Genomic DNA, 17,498 nt, shown 5'->3' with positions numbered 1-17,498 from the left:
TTATTGAGCAGACCCCAACAGATATTATGCATATTATTCTTGAAGGAGTAGCCCCTATGGAGATCAAATGTGTGCTAAAACATCTCATTCTTAGTGGGGAGATAGAACTGGATGCATTTAATTCAGCTATGGTCTGTTTCCCTTACTCACCTCATGATCTAAGAGACAGACCATGTCCCATCACTGTTTCTACATTGACCTCAAATGATAACAGACTAAAACAATCTTCAGGACAAATGCTTATCCTTTTGAAAATACTGCCATTTTTGCTAAATGACGTCAAAGAGAGTTTGTTTGTGCAGTTTATCATTGAATTGGTAGAGATAACACAGATCCTGTTTGCACCAGTCATCTCACTTACAACAGTTGCAAGGCTTAAAGAATTGATAGAGCAGCATTTGAAATCATTTAAACAGCTTTTCCCAGAAAAAAACATTATCAATCAATCAATCAATGTTTATTTATATAGCCCAATATCACAAATGTTACATTTGTCTCAGTGGACTTCACAGTTTGTACAGAATATCAGTATGACAATATGACACCCTCTGTCCTTAGACCCTCACATCGTACAAGGAAAAACTTCCAGAGAAAACCCCACAGTTTAAAGGGAAAAATGGGAGAAACCTCAGGGAGAGCAACAGAGGAGGGATCCCTCTCCCAGGACGGACAGACGTGCAATAGATGCCGTGTGTAAATTGAAAAGATAATACATTTGCAACATAGGTAGTCCAAATGTTTTGAAATGCATGTGTGTATAATAAGAAGATGAATCCACGAGGATATCCATCCACGACTCAAGATCCAGGACTCGCAATCCATGACACAGGACCGCAGGATCATCCATGACTCCGGATCCCGGCGTATATAGACACCAAAAAGAAAGAAATTTGGGGAAGCTGGGTTAATCGGAACATGAGAGTACACAGGTATAGACAGAGAGAAGGAAGAAGTAAGATGTCCCCCGACAAACTAAGCCTATATCAGCAAAACTAGGGGCTGAATCTAATCAGCCCTAACTATAAGCTTTATCAAAAAGGAAGGTCTTAAGCGCACTCTTAAAAACGGATAGGGTGTCTGCCGTCCGAACACAAACTGGAAGCTGATTCCACAAAAGTGGAGCTTGATAAGAAAAGGCTCTGGCTCCCATTGTACTTTTAGAGACTCTAGGAACAACCAACAACCCTGCATTCTTGGAACGCAATGCCCTAGTAGGACAATAGGGTATAATGAGTTCTTTAAGGTAAGATGGCGCCTGCCCATTAAGGGCTTTGTAGGCGAGAAGAAGAATTTTAAATTATATCCTGTGTTCTATAAGGAGCCAGTGTAAGGCAGCCAGAACAGGAGTAATGTGGTCCCTTTTCCTAACTCTGGTTAGTACACGAGCTGCAGCATTTTGAATCAGCTGAAGCGACTTGACTGACTTCTTGGTACACCCTGATAATAAGGAGTTACAATAATCCAGCCTTGAAGTAACAAATGCATGGACTAGTTTCTCTGCATCGTTTTGAGGCAAGATATGCCTGATTTTTGCAATGTTACGTAGATGGAAGTAGGCGGTCCTTGAAATGGATTTTATGTGGGTGTTAAAGGATAAATCCTGATCAAATATAACACCAATATTCCTTACAGTCTCACTGGAGGCCAAATTAATGCCATCCATAGTTAATATATCTTTAGATAATTTGTTTCGTAGATTCTTCGGGCCAAGTACAATAACTTCAGTTTTGGTCGTGTTTAACATCAAAAAATGTAAGGTCATCCACGTTTTTAAGTCCTTGAGGCAGTCTTGAATTTTATTTAGATGATTAATTTCATCAGGCTTGATTGATAAATATAGTTGAGTATCATCCGCATAACAATGAAAGTTTACAGAATGATTCCTTATAATATTGCCTAACGGAAGCATATATAGGGTGAACAAAATAGGTCCAAGCACTGAGCCCTGTGGCACTCCATGGCTAACTTTGGTTTGCATGGAAGATTCATCGTTGACACGTACAAACTGAGAGCGTTCAGATAGATAAGACCTAAACCAGCCTAAAGCAGTTCCCTGTATGCCAACTAAGTGCTCTAGTCTTTGCAATAGGATATCATGGTCAATAGTATCAAATGCAGCACTAAGATCGAGCAAGACAAGAATAGAGACAAGTCCCTTGTCAGAGGCTATTAGAATGTCATTTGTGACTTTAACCAGAGCTGTCTCTGTGCTATGTTGTGTTCTAAAGCCAGACTGAAAATCTTCAAATAAATCATAGTTTCTTAAGTAATCACACAGCTGTTTTGCGACTGCTTTCTCAAGAATTTTTGAGAGGAACGGAAGATTAGAAATAGGTCTATAGTTGGCTAAAACCTCTGGATCGAGGTTGTGCTTTTTAAGAAGCGGTTTTATCACTGCTACTTTGAATGATTTTGGAACATAGCCTGATAATAAAGACATATTCATAATATTTAATAAAGAAGTGCTAATTAATGGAAAAACTTATTTTAACAGCTTAGTTGGAATCGGGTCTAAGATACACGTTGATGGTTTAGAAGAGAGAATCATTGAATTTAATTGTTCAAGGTTTATGGCTGAAAAGCATTCTAGTTTACTATCTAGTGTAATATTATTAGAACTTACGTTTCCGGGAGCTGTTGATAACACTATACTGGTCAAAGGCAAGAGGTCATTGATTTTGTTTCTAAGAGTAACAATTTTATCGTGAAAAAAGCACATAAAATCATTACTACTGAGTGCTATGGGAATAGAAGGCTCAGTCGAGCTGTGGCTCTCTGTCAGCCTGGCTACAGTGCTGAAAAGAAATCTTGCATTATTCTTATTCTCATCTATTAATGAAGAGTAGTATGCTGCTCTCGCTTTACGCAGTGCTTTCTTATATTCATTGAGAGTAATATGCCAAAACAACATTATTTGCTTCATCTTCCTTCACAAATTATGGCTTAGGGTCAGTGGTGTAGTCTATGTGATACGCAGGTATACGCCGTATACCCACTAGAAAATGCCAGTGATTTCCGTATGCCCTCTTAAAAATGAGCGATGATACGTAACAACATCATTTTGTGACTTCGCTTTCACGCTTTCGCCCCCTTCTGTGTTAATACTTTTGGACGTCTGGGGCTTCCGTCGCCTTTGGCCTGTTGCTAAGCAACAGCAACACACTTTGTTCGGCTCTGACAAACCCCACGTTTCTCTAACGTTATCAGAATTTGATCCTTCCATCATTCAAGTTCGCGGAGCGCTAAACAGGAAGCAAACATCAAACGAAAACAGACGAAAATATTTTTATGTTTTCCGAAGTTTTCCCCTATTACCACTACAGAAGAAGAGCCAGGTCAGGCGGCTGTCCTAAAGGTGACAGAGAACGAGCCCGGCGCTACCGCAAATTTACCCGGTAAGTGGAATTAGCATGGTTATCATTAACGTAACAGTAGCTGGAATGTAAGAACAGGCATCCTTGGTTAGAGTGGAGGGACAGAAAGTTAGGGTAAATGTCAGCACACATGCAAAGGAAAGCTGATCTAAACAACAGAAATTCATAAAGTCAATGATGATGCAAATGAGAGTTAATTCATGGTCATGTTAAAAGTGCATTTAAAACATTTGCACCATTATATATGTTAGTTATCAGTAGTTGTCAAATAATTAGCTATTGAAAAAGTTGAAGATTTTTCTCCTTTTATCTGCTTTTCATGCATTTGTTAGCCATGATGTAAATATTGTAAGCAGTTTATTAAATACTTTTGAGTAAATCTTGGCTCTTTTCTGCAGATATTATTGGTAAAAACTTGTATTATGCTAATTAGTCATGGTTTTGTTTATTTCCAGGTTGTGCTCTTTGCAGCGCTACAAAATCAACAGGTGTCCTCACAGAACAACGAATGTCTATGTCTGAGGAGTGGGTGCACTTTAAGATCCAGTCCTCAGATTCAAGCAGATCAACATCTCTGGCCTCTTTGAGAAACAAGATTAGACGACATGAGATGTCCAGAGAACACAAAATAGCCCAGGAGCTCACGGAGAAGGGTTGAAAGGATTTAGTTGGAAATTTGGTGAGAGCTGTGTCAGAGACAGTGTTTGCAGTAGGCCATATTGAGATTTTGATAAAAATGTCGATTAATTGTTCAACCCTAGAAGATAAGTGGGCTTTTTCCATCATTGTTCATTCTTTTATTTTTTTATTGTTAATGTCTCTGGCAGTTAAAAGTCACATAAAAATGCTTATAATACATTGACATGTTGATAACACATAACCAGTCTCAAGACTAGTCTATGCATTACTAAGTGTGATGGTGTTCATGAGGTGTTGCTTCGAGACAGGATGAATACAATTATTACAGTATACCCACTACAAAAAAGTAGACTACACCACTGCTTAGGGTCCTATGATTAGACACATGTGTATGAGATTTGAATCAAAACATAGCTTTTTTAAACGCTGGGCTTCAAAATTAAATTTTAAGAACATTTGTAAGACATTAGTTCAGCACAATCAGAGGTTTGAATGCTCTCACAATGTGAATGGAAGGCAACACCCGATTTTTTCAAATGAGAAGGAACTGGGCCTAACATCTGAAGTTGTAAACACAGACTATGTACTATCGAAACTGAGAGACTACATTGGTACTAGTGACGTGCAAATTGTTGTGTCACTCAAGTGGCTTATCCTTAACGGAAACAAGTATACGAGTCATAAGTCATTGATAATCAGTGGTTTTAATAACCAGCATCTACCAGTATTTGGGCTAATCAAAGATATCTGGCTGGTTAACACTTATTTATACTGCTTTGAATATCAGCCCTATGACACTTTGGGCTTCAGCAAAGATTTGCTTTCATATGAAGTAGACATCCCTGATCTTGCACAAGCCACAAAGGTAGTTGATGCTGAGAAGCTAGTTGATTTTACAGCTTATTATGCAGTTACTTTTAAAGACCACCAATATGTTCCAATTAAGTACAACCTCAATGATGTTATGGAATTGAGCTGTTAAGCTGGTGATAAATGAAGGTCTCTTGGTGTGTGTGAAAGCACTGACAGTCACCCCTACAATCTCGAGTCAAAGATATATTGTGATATTTATTTTTGTTATCCATATCGCTCAGCCATACTTGATGTGTTAAGCTGATCATGTTTAAATGTGTAATGTGGCATGGATTGTTTGAAAACGTTTGGTGTGATACATGAAAAGCACCACAACCTCAGAAATTAAGATGTATTGTTCTTTGTCCAGTATTGCTTATGCCATAGATAATAAGAGACCGTCATGCATATCATCAGTTATTGTGGTCCATATCCTTTTGGAGAGTGTGTTATGATGATTATTTTTGTGATTATCATTAAAAGAGATGTTAAGCCTCACTATTCTTGTTGGAATTGTGTCTTTTACTGTCTTTATACCAGCTGGGAAAATAACTTATGTTAACTACAGAGCTGATGCTTGAAATTCGATTCGATTTTTTTTTCTTGCCATACTAGTGCTTAAAATAAGGCTTTATGGCCTTGAAGTGGATGTTTTATAGACAGATCCCTTGTATATAGTTAAACATAACTAAAATAAAGACAAAGTTGCTTATCAAGACTAGGCAAGTTACATTTACTTGAATTAAGTCAAAAGATCTTCCTTAGAAAGCACTAGATAAGCTATTTAAACTCAAATTAAGACAAACTATATTTAGAATCTAAATATAAGATTATTACACTTGGTTAGATTTGCAGTTTTTGCAGTGTGTGTGTGTGTGTGTGTGTGTGTGTGTGTGTGTGTGTGTGTGTGTGTGTGTGTGTGTGTGTGTGTGTGTGTGTGTGTGTGTGTGTGTGCGTGTGTATATATGTGTGTGTGTGTGTGTGTGTGTGTGTGTGTGTGTGTGTGTGTGTGTGTGTGTGTGTGTGTGTGTGTGTGTGTGGGTGCGTGCGTGCGTGTGGGTGCGTGCGTGCGTGCGTGCGTGCGTGCGTGCGTGCGTGCGTGCGTGTGTGTGTGTGTGTGTGTGTGTGAGTGAGAGTTGAAGGTGCAGGCAGACAGGCGGGTCTCAGTAGCTTAAAGGGGACCTATCATGCTATATTTGAATAATATATTGTAGGGCCATACCTATATAAGGTATATTTATAAGTTTTATTTTTCAAAATACCGAGCAGATCATGCATTTTAGCCATGCCTCATTTTGCCTCACTCCAGCTCTGTCTTTGCATGAGCTGGAGTTGACACCCCCCCCCTGCAAAGGAGGGGTGAGGCACATGCGTCATGTTACTATGCTGTTGCCATGCTGTTGCTATGCTAATGCCATGCCATTGCAACCTCTCATTCCCCTGATAGGTGGAGAGTTGACCATACAGGTGGAGTGCACCTCTGTGACATCATAGAGGTGCAAATCAGAATCCACATGTATCAAATCCGTTGCAGCCCTGTTTTTAGGTCCCCTTTAAGGTAGTATGTGACATATAAATGGTCAAAAATGGTACATTCTCCATTAGCTTACGAGCTCCATGTTCAAGCGATCGACTATTCCTTTGCAATGTTGCATCACATTGGATATCCGCTTAAGTTGCCTTAGATGGGAATTTTTCCGATAATTTTCCTATGACGAATTAACACAAATGTGCATAAAATGCATGAAAAACGCCCATTTTTCAAAATGGCCAGCTTTCTGGGGGTCGGGGCTAATGAAAGGCAATTTGAAATATGTGTGCAAACATAATAGCAATGTGTATACAGCGTTTCGTGAATATCGGAAAAACTATATGCAAACAGTTTGGAGCAATTTGCGAAATGTAAATTGTCAAAAATGGTGTATTCGCTGTTAGCTTACGACATGCGTCGGCAACCCCTGGCACCTGCCAATGATGGCACGCGGCACCGTAACCAGTGGCACACTAGGAATAAGTGGAATAAGAGTGCAACATATTTAAATTGTATTTTCGGATCCGGAACGAGACCCCCGCCAGAGCGCGTCTCCCCGTTACCTTCAGAAGGAAGCCATGCACGCAACGCAGCCCCGCTCTCCTTGACTCCAGGTGACTTTCCTCCGTGGTGCAGTGCTGATCATTTCACCACGGAGGAAAGCACTTCACTAATTGCAGTACCCATAAGGAGCTGTACAAATGCCACAGTTTTTGCTTGGCTATGTATTTAGTTGAAAGCCCCTTGGAGATCTGCTCATCTCTCATCGAAATAATATGCTACAAAGGGGCGGACTGGCCATCTGTGTGTTGAACTTTCCTGTCGGCTCCCAGACCGTAGTCGAGGAGGGCAGAAGCAACAAGCTTCAGGCTCAATAACACTTTAGCTTAAATGACTGGAGAGAGGCGAGCTCTTCTTGGGAGGCCGTTGCATTTATTTAGCTGTTCTTCTGTTTCACAAAATACATCACAGACCTCTGTTTTTCTGCTTCCTCGTTTCACTTCCAGAAATATACACACGCTCGCTCACTGTCGCTCTACCATCCACAAACACAAATGCAAACGCCACACCCCTCTTTCTCTCTCTCTTAAAGGGACAGCGATATCATCTCACTCTGCATGACCCTAATATCATAACATGTGTGCTCTGGAGAATCACAGAACGGACGATCGTCCTTATTATTATGCCGTTTAAACCAACTATTTAAATGTGTTTGTTAAATTCGGCATCATAAGTTGCGTTGACAGGTCCACACACTGCTTCCCCGCAGCGAGGCTCCCCCCGCCCTCCTGCTGATAGTTTACGAGCGTCAAGCTCCTCAACCCCCCCCCCCCCTCGTTGATAATGCTCGATCGTTGGCACGCTGATAACAATTTTTTTTTTAAATGGCACTTCATATCAAAAAGGTTGCCGACCCCTGGCTTACGACCTCCACGAATGATTTTTCAAAAATGTGCTCCGCAATTAAGTATCATATTGGATAGAGGCTGAACTTGTCCTGCATTGGAATTTTTCCGATCATTCCCCTAGGAGGAGTTCGCAAGAATGTGCTTAAAATGGCTGAAAAACGCACATTTTTCAAAATGGCCGACTTCCTGGGGGGCAGGGCTTATGGATGGCAACTTGAAATATGTGCGCAATCATAATAGCAATGTGTATACAGCGTTTCGTGAATATCGGAAAAACTATATGCGAGCAGTTTGGAGCAATTTGCGCCATGTAAATCGTCAAAAATGGTGTATTCGCTGTTAGCTTACGACCTCCACGAGTGACTTTTCAAAGATGTGCTCCACAATTAAGTATCATATTGGAGAGGGGCTGAACTTTTCCTGGATTGGAATTTTTCCGATCATTCCCCTAGGAGAAGTTGGCAAGAATGTGCTTAAAATGCATGAAAAACGCAAATTTTTCTAAATGGCCGACTTCCTGGGGGGCGGGGCTAATGGAAGGCAATTTGAAATATGTGTGCAATCATAATAGTAATGTATATACAGCGTTTCGTGAATATCGGAAAAACTATATGCGTGCAGTTTGGAGCAATTTGCGCCATGTAAATCGTCAAAGATTGTGTATTCGCTGTTAGCTTACGACCTCCACGAGTAATTTTTCAAAAATGTGCTCCGCAATTAAGTATCATATTGGATAGGGGCTGAACTTGTCCTGCATTGGAATTTTTCCGATCATTCCCCTAGGAGAAGTTCGCAAGAATGTGCTTAAAATGCATGAAAAACGCACATTTTTCAAAATGGCCAACTTTCTGGGGGCCGGGGCTAATGGAAGGCAATTTGAAATATGTGTGCAATCATAATAGTAATGTAAATATAGCGTTTCGTGAATATTGGAACAACTATATTTGAATAAATTTGGAGTAGTTTGGAGTCATTTGCGACATGTAAATCGTCAAAAATGGTGTATTCGCTGTTAGCTTACGACCTCCACGATTGAGCTATCAAAGATTTTCTTCTCAATTTAGCATCATATTGGATAGGGGCTGAACGTGTCCTGGACTGGAATTTTTCCGATCATTCCCCTAGGAGGAGTTCGCAAGAATGTGCTTAAAATAAATGAAAAACGCACATATTTAAAAATGGCCGACTTCCTGGGGGGCGGGGCTAATGGAATCCATTTACAAATATGTCTGCAATTCCATGAGGAATGTCTGTGCCCAAATTCGTGAAGTTCTGAGAAACTATATGTGACTACCACACAATAGGGGGCGCTAGTGAGCAGTTTTTTTGAAAAATTACGTATTTTTTTTACATTCTCGAAAAAAGTCGTGGGCTCTGACGTGTGTCCCAAGTTTGGCGTCCGAATCTCATTTTATGCTATCGCAATTAAAAGAAAATGTATAGGCCACGCCCACATTCTGAATTTTTTGCGACACTTTAAATCTGAGTTTGTAGTCACCCTGAGAGTATGTCTAAAACAAAAAATATATATAATTAGTCCATCCGCTCTTGAGTTATAAATTGGTGGTGTTTTTGGCACCCCCTATAGTCCAAAATGAAAATGCTTTGGTGTGCCTATTTCCCAAGACAGTCTGAACCTATCTACCAAAATCTGTGTTGTTTGAATACATTGTTGATGAGTTATGAGCATTTCTTTCTAAGCCTCTTCTTTTTGCGAGAACGTTTTGATTGACGGCGGCAACATTTATCGTCCTAACATGCTCATTTTCTACGGTAATGTGTTTGACCCTCCACCGATGCTGGATATAAAGTTTGGTGTTGAAAAACTGAAAATTGAAATTTAAGTGAATATTTAACTGTTTTGAACATTATGCTAATTTAGAAGAAAAGTTTTTGAGGCGGAGCTTAGGGTTCGAAGAGGATTATTTGTAGAGCAGTTTCACCCGGATATGTGTGCAACATTTCAGGTCATTCGGAGTTACGGTGCGACTTTGTAAATGTATTCCGAAATGGGATTTTGATAGGTGGCGCTATTGAGCACGTTGGAATATTTTAACCCATTGACTCCAGAATGTTGCAATTTTTACCGGTCCTGGCGTCCGTGCAAAATGATACAACTTTGTCAGTATCCTAAAGGCCTCAAAAACAGGAAAGATGGCAACTAAAAATTATAATAATAATAATAATAATAATAATAATTAAAACTGCGGTCGCACTTGTGCGCGCAGTGATGAGCGGGCCCTCGCGTCCTTGCGCCTGTCGGGGAGGGCGGCCGGTCGTCCTGGCGTCAAGCAGACGCGCGCGAGTACTCGGAAATGAGCCGTTTGTCATTTCTCTAATTTCGCGTCCCAGAGTCCCAGGTCATCCTGCAGCATTCCGGAAACGGATGTCGGCGCGCCGTCTGGAAGGAAAACTAATTTCTCTAAAGGCTCGTCGAGGATCGATTATCGAGGAGGCTGTCTGGAGAAGCCGTGACCGAGGATACACTGATTTAGAGGATAGAGGAGTGTCTCTGGAGGAGCTATAACCGAGGGTACACTGAAGTATTCTCCGGAGACGATTTCAGCCAACAGTGATGTTTAAAAGAGGCGTGACGCATGGCTGGATGTTAACGAAGCACAGCTCTGCAAACTGTTCCAGTTGTGATTATAAGTTATTCAAGATGATCAAATGTGCATCAGACTTTCTGCACTTTACCGTTTGTTTGTTTACTCACTAATCACATCTCCCCTGGATGTTAGGTTATGCTTTCATTGTGAGGCGATGTTTACAATGAGAACAGCTGCTGAGGTCAGTGCAGAAAGCAGAACAGTGTGTATAATATATATCGCTCAATAATATATGTAACAGGCCTACATTTCACACTTTATTTGTAGGCTTCAGGAGATATCTACCAATAAACAGTAGATATTTTTCATGAAACCATATAGTGCTTCACATAATAAAATATACAAGGGCTGTAGCCTGATATTTAGTTATGCTTTAGGAGCTGTTTGTGTTTGTTGTACAATGTATAGGTGTGGTGTGTGTGTGTGTGTGTGTGTGTGTGTGTGTGTGTGTGTGTGTGTGTGTATGTGTGTGTGTGCGTGCGTGCGTGCGTGCGTGCGTGCGTGCGTGAGAGAGAGACAGATGATGTGGAAGGCAGAGTAGCTTATCTAAATGTTGGAAAATGGTACATTCTAGGTTGTGAGCTCCGCGTTTGAGCGACTGACTACTCCTTCGCTATGTAGCATCGCATTGGATATGGGCTGAACTTGTCCTTGAATGGAATTTTCCCGGCCATTTGCCAAGGAGGCCTTAGCAGAAATGTGCAGAAAAGGCATGAAAACTGCCCATTGTTCAAAATGGCCGACTTTCTGAGGGCCCGAACGATATTTTTCATGAAACCAAATAGTGCTTCACATCATAACATATACATGGGCTGTATCAAGAGAGAGAGCATTTCCCTAAGAGCAGTGTGCGAAAATGTGCTCAAAGTGCATGAAAAACGGCCATCTTTCAAAATTGCCATTTTTGTGGGGGGCGGGGCTAATCAAAAGCCATTTGAAATATGTGTGCCATCATAATAGCAATGTGTATACAGCGTTTCGTGAATATCTGGAAAACTATATGCGAGTAGTTTGGAGTCATTTGAGACATGTAAATCGTCAAAAATGGTACATTCTCTGTTAGCTTACGTTCGCCCCGATTGAGCTAGCAACTATTTTATTTGCAATTTAACATGATATTGGATATTGGCTGAATTTGTTCTGGACTGGAATGTTTCCGATCTTTTCCCAAGGAGGTGTTTGGGAAAATGCGCCTAAAATGCATGAATAACGCAGATCTTTCAAAATGGCCAACTTTCTGGGGGGCGGGGCTAATGGAAGCCATTTTGAAATATGTCCGCAATTCCATCAGTAATGTCTGTGGCAAGATTCGGGTAGTTTGGAGAAACTATATGCGACTATCGCACAATAGGGGGCGCTACTGAGCTAGTGTACAAAAACGTACAATTTTTTTGTACAGTCTGGAAAAGGTTGTGGGCTGTGACGTGTGTCCCAAGTTTTGCGTCCGAAGGTCATTGTAGCGAATTTGTGACATTAAAATAGTCAAAAATTGTACATTCTCCGTTAGCTTACGAGCTCTCCGTTTGAGCAGTGAACTATTCATTCGCAATTTAGCATCCCATTGGATATGGGCTGATGTTGTCCTGGTTTGGAAATTGTCCGATCATTTCCCTAGGAGGAGTTCGCAAAAACGCCTATAAAACGCACATTTTTCAAAATGGCCGACTTTATGGGAGGCGGGGATAAAGAAAGCCTGAGATGTCCTTAATTCCATGAGGAATGTCTGTGCCAAGTTTTGGGTAGTTCGGAGAAACTATATTTGACTACAGCACAATAGGGGGCGCTACTGAGCCATATTTGCTAAAACGTACAATGTTTTTGTACAGTCTGGAAAAGGTTGTGGGCTGTGACATGTGTTCCGAGTTTAAAGGCCGTAACTCATTTTTTGCTCTACTTATTGCTCGGTACTTTTTTTAACCCTTAGATTTCGAGAAAAAACTGAATAGGCCACGCCCACATTTTTCATTGGTTGTGACCCTTTAAATCTCAGTTTATACTCACCTTGCCAGTATGTCTATGACAAAATATATTTATTTCATCCATCGGTTCTTTAGATATAAATTAGTTGTGTTTTTGGGGCCCCCTATCGTCCGAAATGAACATGCGTTTTTGTGCCTATTCCCCAATACAGACTGAACCTATCCTCCGAAATCTGTGATATTTGGATACATTTCGGATGAATTGTCAGCATTTATGTCCACACCTTTTTGCTAATATGTTTTGATTGATATCGGCCACATTTTTCCACACCTCGTGCTCATTTTCTACGGTAATGTGTCTGAACCTCCACTGATGCTGTGCACTAAGTTGGGTGTGGAAAATAAAAAAATTGGAATTTAAGTAAATATTTCACTGTTTTTGACATTATGCTCATTTAAAAAAATCAAAGTAGGCGGAGCTTCGGGGTATGAGAGGATAATATGTAGAGCTGCTTCATCCGGATAAGTGTGCAAAATGTCAGGTACGTCAGACTTACGCTGCGACTATGTACATTTTTTAAAAACCGATTTTTCACAGGTTGCCCTAGAGCAGGTGTCTCAGACTCCAGGCCCGCGGGCCAGATGTGGCCCGCGAGACAGTTTCTTATGGCCCCTTTGTTGACATCATGTAATAGTGTTAATCTGGCCCGCGCGTTTACGTTTGCGCTTTATATTTCAATTTTATTTTTCCTGCTGCTGCTGCTGCTGCTGGCAGGGAACTGCTGCGCGGAGTTCCCTCGCCCCTCCCCCCTCCGAGGGAACTCCGCCACACGTCAATCAAATGCGCGCAGCGGAATCAATCCAGACAGAGTGATCCACAAGTGACACAGAGTGGAAGCAAAATATATCGCCATGTCTTCATCAAAACTTTCAGGGAAAAGAAAAATCGATGATGACCACAGAACATTTCAGGAGAAGTGGGAGACTGAATATTTTTTTGTTGAGTACAGGGGAAACGCAACGTGCCTTATATGCACAGAAAAAATCGCTGTATACAAGGAGTATAACGTCAAACGTCACCAGTCAACTAAACATGCAGAGTATGCAAAATACCTGGGAGATGAAAGAGAGAGAAAAGTCACAGAGCTAAAACAAATTCTATGGAAGCAACAAAATCTCTTCAAGAAAGGAAGCAATGAGGCTGATTTAGCAGTCGAAGCTAGCTATGTGGTGAGTGAGATGATTGCTAGAGCGGGAAAGCCGTTTACGGAAGGCGAGTTTGTAAAAAAATGCATGTTGCAGGCTGCAAGTATAGTCTGTCCGGAAAAGAAGGGTCAGTTCAACAACATCAGCCTGTCAGCTAACACAGTGGCAGAGCGCATTTCTGACTTATCAAGTGACATATATGATCAGCTGTGCGATAAAGCCAAACTTTTCCGTGCATACTCTGTGGCTCTTGATGAGAGCACAGACATCACTGACACCGCTCAGCTCGCAATGTATGTCCGTGGTGTTGATGACAATTTTGAAGTGACAGAGGAGTTGCTTACAGTGAAACCAATGCATGGCCAGACCACCGCTCAGGAGATATTTCAGCAACTGTGTGATGCCATTGCGGATATCGGTCTGCCATGGAAGAGGTTTGTTGGAATTACGACGGACGGAGCGCCATCAATGACAGGGAGAAAAAACGGGCTGGTGGCACTTGTTCAAAGAAAACTGGAGGAGGAGGGTGTGGAGGAGGCTATTGCTCTGCACTGCATTATCCATCAGCAGGCCCTTTGCAGCAAATGCTTGAAGTTTGACAATGTGATGTCTGTCGTTGTGAAATGCATCAACCATATCAGATCCAGGGGCTTAAAGCACCGCCAGTTCCGTGCTTTTTTGGAGGAAATTGAGTCAGAATATGAGGATGTGCTCTACTTCAAAGAGAGTTGGCTCAGCAGGGGAAACGTCCTGAAGAGGTTTTTTGAGTTGAGAACAGAACTGAAAGTATTCATGCTGGAGAAGGGTGGGATGGCTGTTCCCGAGCTGAGTGATCCCAAATGGCTCATGGACTTAGCTTTTCTTGTTGACATCACGCAGGAGCTGAATGCTCTGAATAAGAAGTTGCAGGGCCAGTGCCAGCTTGTTAGTGCAGCATATGACAATGTCAGAGCATTCTCTACAAAACTGATGTTATGGAAAGCCCAGCTCCCTCAGAAAAACCTCTGCCATTTCCCAGCATGCAAGGCTCTCATGGACAGGGACACAGCATTCAGTGGTGAGAATATATTGATGCCATTGTGAAGCTACAGGAGGAATTCGATCAGCGGTTTGCAGACTTCAAGACACACAGAGCCCCTTTCCAAATGTTTGCACACCCCTTCTCCTTTGATGTGGAAAATGCCCCTGGTGTGCTTCAAATGGAGCTCATCAACCTGCAGTGCAATTCTGAGCTCAAAGCCAAGTTCAGGGAAGTGAATGGGAAAGCAGACAAGCTTGGACAGTTCATGAGAGAATTGCCCCCCTCCTTCCCTGAGATTTCCAGGATGTTCAAGCGGACCATGTGCCTTTTTGGGAGCACATATATGTGTGAACAGCTCTTCTCCACCATGAACTTCAATAAGTCAAAGTACAGGTCCAGACTTACTGATGCACATCTTCAAGCCATACTGAGGGTTTCAACTAATTCCTCCCTCAAACCAAATGTGGCTCAGCTGTGTGAGAGGAAGCGCTGCCAGGTCTCTACCAGCAAGGAGTAGGTAAGAAAGAGCAACTGTACATAGTTATGTTGTGAAGAACAGTTCATGTTAATAAGATGTTGAATAACTGTTAATGTTGTATTTTTTAATAAATGTTTTGCGGAATATTTGAAGCGGCCCAGACTTGCCCAGACTCTACGTCCAGCGGCCGCCAGGTAAATTGAGTCTGAGACCCCTGCCCTAGAGAGCAAGTTTGAAATGCTTCACCCATCGAATCCAGAATGTTACATTTTTCACCCGTCCTGGCAGCGTTGTCAAATGTCGCTACATGAATAGTGTCGTAACCTCCTCAAAAACAGGTCGAAAGCGCAGAACGAGAAGAATAAGAATAAGAATTCTAAGCATAACAATAGGTCTTCGCACACTTCGTGCTCAGGCCCTAATAATACAGGGGAAAACAATAGGTCTTTGCACTTCGTGCTCAGGCCCTAATAACGCCGCCGATTTCAATAGGTCTTTGCACTTCTTGCTCAGGCCCTAATAATTCTACCAATTAAAATAGGTCTTTGCACTTTGTGCTCAGGCCCTAATAAGAATCAGAATACAGGGGAAAACAATAGGTATTTGCACTTCGTGCTCAGGCCCTAATAATAACCATGAATAACAATAGGTCTTTGCACTTCGTGCTCAGGCCCTAATAACGCCGCCGATTTCAATAGGTCTTTGCACTTCGTGCTCAGGCCCTAATAATACAGGGGAAAACAATAGGTCTTTGCACTTCGTGCTCAGGCCCTAATAACGCCGCCGATTTCAATAGGTCTTTGCACTTCTTGCTCAGGCCCTAATAATTCTACCAATTACAATAGGTCTTTGCACTTTGTGCTCAGGCCCTAATAAGAATCAGAATACAGGGGAAAACAATTGGTATTTGCACTTCGTGCTCAGGCCCTAATAATAACCATGAATAACAATAGGTCTTTGCACTTCGTGCTCAGGCCCTAATAACGCCGCCGATTTCAATAGGTCTTTGCACTTCGTGCTCAGGCCCTAATAACAATAGGTCTTTGCACTTCGTGCTCAGGCCCTAATTAAAACTGCGGTCGCACATGTGCGCGCAGTGATGAGCAGGCCCTCGCGTCCGTGCGCCTGTCGCGGAGGGGAGCCAGTCGTCCCGGCGTCAAGCAGACGCGCGCGAGTCCTCAGAAATGAGCCGTTTGTCATTTCTCTAATTTTCGCTTCCCAGACTCCCAGGTCCTCCGGCAGCGACCCGGAAACGGATGTCGGCGCGCCGTCTCGAAGGAAAATAAATTTCTCTAAAGGCTCGTAGAGGATCGATTATCGAGGAGGCTGTCTGGAGGAGCCGTAACCGAGGATACACTGATTTAGAGGAGATAGGAGAGAGGAGTGTCTCTGGAGGAGCTATAACCAAGGGTACACTGAAGTATTCTCCTGAGACGATTTCAGCCAACAGTGATGTTTAAAAGAGGCGTGACGCATGGCTGGACTTATGTCAACGAAGCACAGCTCTGCAAACTTTTCCCGTTGTGATTATAAGTTATTCAAGATGATCAAATGTGTATCAGACTTTCTGCCCTTTACCGTTTGTTTACTCACTAATCACATCTCCCCTGGATGTTAGGCTATTATTTTTTCAATACAACTCCTTTCATTGTGACGCGATGTTTACAGTGAGAACAGCTGCTGAGGTCAGTGCAGAAAGCAGAACAGTGTGTATAAAATACTGTATATGGCTCAATAATATATGTAACAGGCCTACATTTCACACTTTATTTGTAGATTTTAGGAGATATCTACAAATAAACAGTAGATATTTTTCATGAAACCATATCGTGCTTCAGATAATAAAATACACAAGGGCTGTACCCTGATATTTAGTATATGATTTAGGAGCTCTTTCTGTTAGTTGTACAATGTGTAGGTGTGTGTGTGTGTGTGTGTGTGTGTGTGTGTGTGTGTGTGTGTGTGTGTGTGTGTGTGTGTGTGTGTGTGTGTGTGTGTGTGTGTGTGTGTGTGTGTGTGTGTGTGTGTGTGTGTGTGTGTGTGTGTGTGTGTGTGTGCTGTTGGGGCAGAATCTCTGCTCCGCGCCGTTCCTATATGAGCGGGTTCTCAAAAGAAGGAAAAATTCAAAGCAGCCAGGATAAGGGTTAAACAATAATCTGCTTTAATGGCAAAATGATACAAATACTTCACCTAATCACGAAGCACTCCGCAGAGTACTCCGGGCTCAGGTTCTACCACCGTGTGAGACACGTCTCAGGAACGGCAAGTCAAAAACAAGAGCGCCGATCTTCAAAATGATCACAACATTTATACACAGAGTTCACTTCTGAGCGAGCTAGACAGTGAGTTGGCAGTGTTCCATTGGTCGGTTTCCCTTCTGTGCGGTATCCCAGGTAGTAAGTCAGTTTGTTGATTCCATCGTTTGCTTCACAGTGTATGTGTATGTGTGTGTGTGTGTGT

The 17,498-nt window shown here is 42.0% G+C and overlaps 1 protein-coding gene across 2 annotated transcripts in view; it reads left to right on the top strand.

The window, feature by feature from the left end:
- The window catches only part of LOC307043034 (neurotrypsin), a 158,772-nt gene that overhangs the window by 110,484 nt on the left and 30,790 nt on the right, over window positions 1–17,498 (top strand). The gene's annotated exons all lie outside the window — the stretch shown is intronic.

The sequence above is a fragment of the Notothenia rossii genome (assembly GCF_949606895.1).
Source record: "Notothenia rossii genome assembly, chromosome: 6".
Classification (NCBI taxonomy): domain Eukaryota; kingdom Metazoa; phylum Chordata; class Actinopteri; order Perciformes; family Nototheniidae; genus Notothenia; species Notothenia rossii.
The sequence above is the reverse complement of the archived record's forward strand: the minus strand, read 5'-3'. Positions and strand labels throughout refer to the sequence as shown.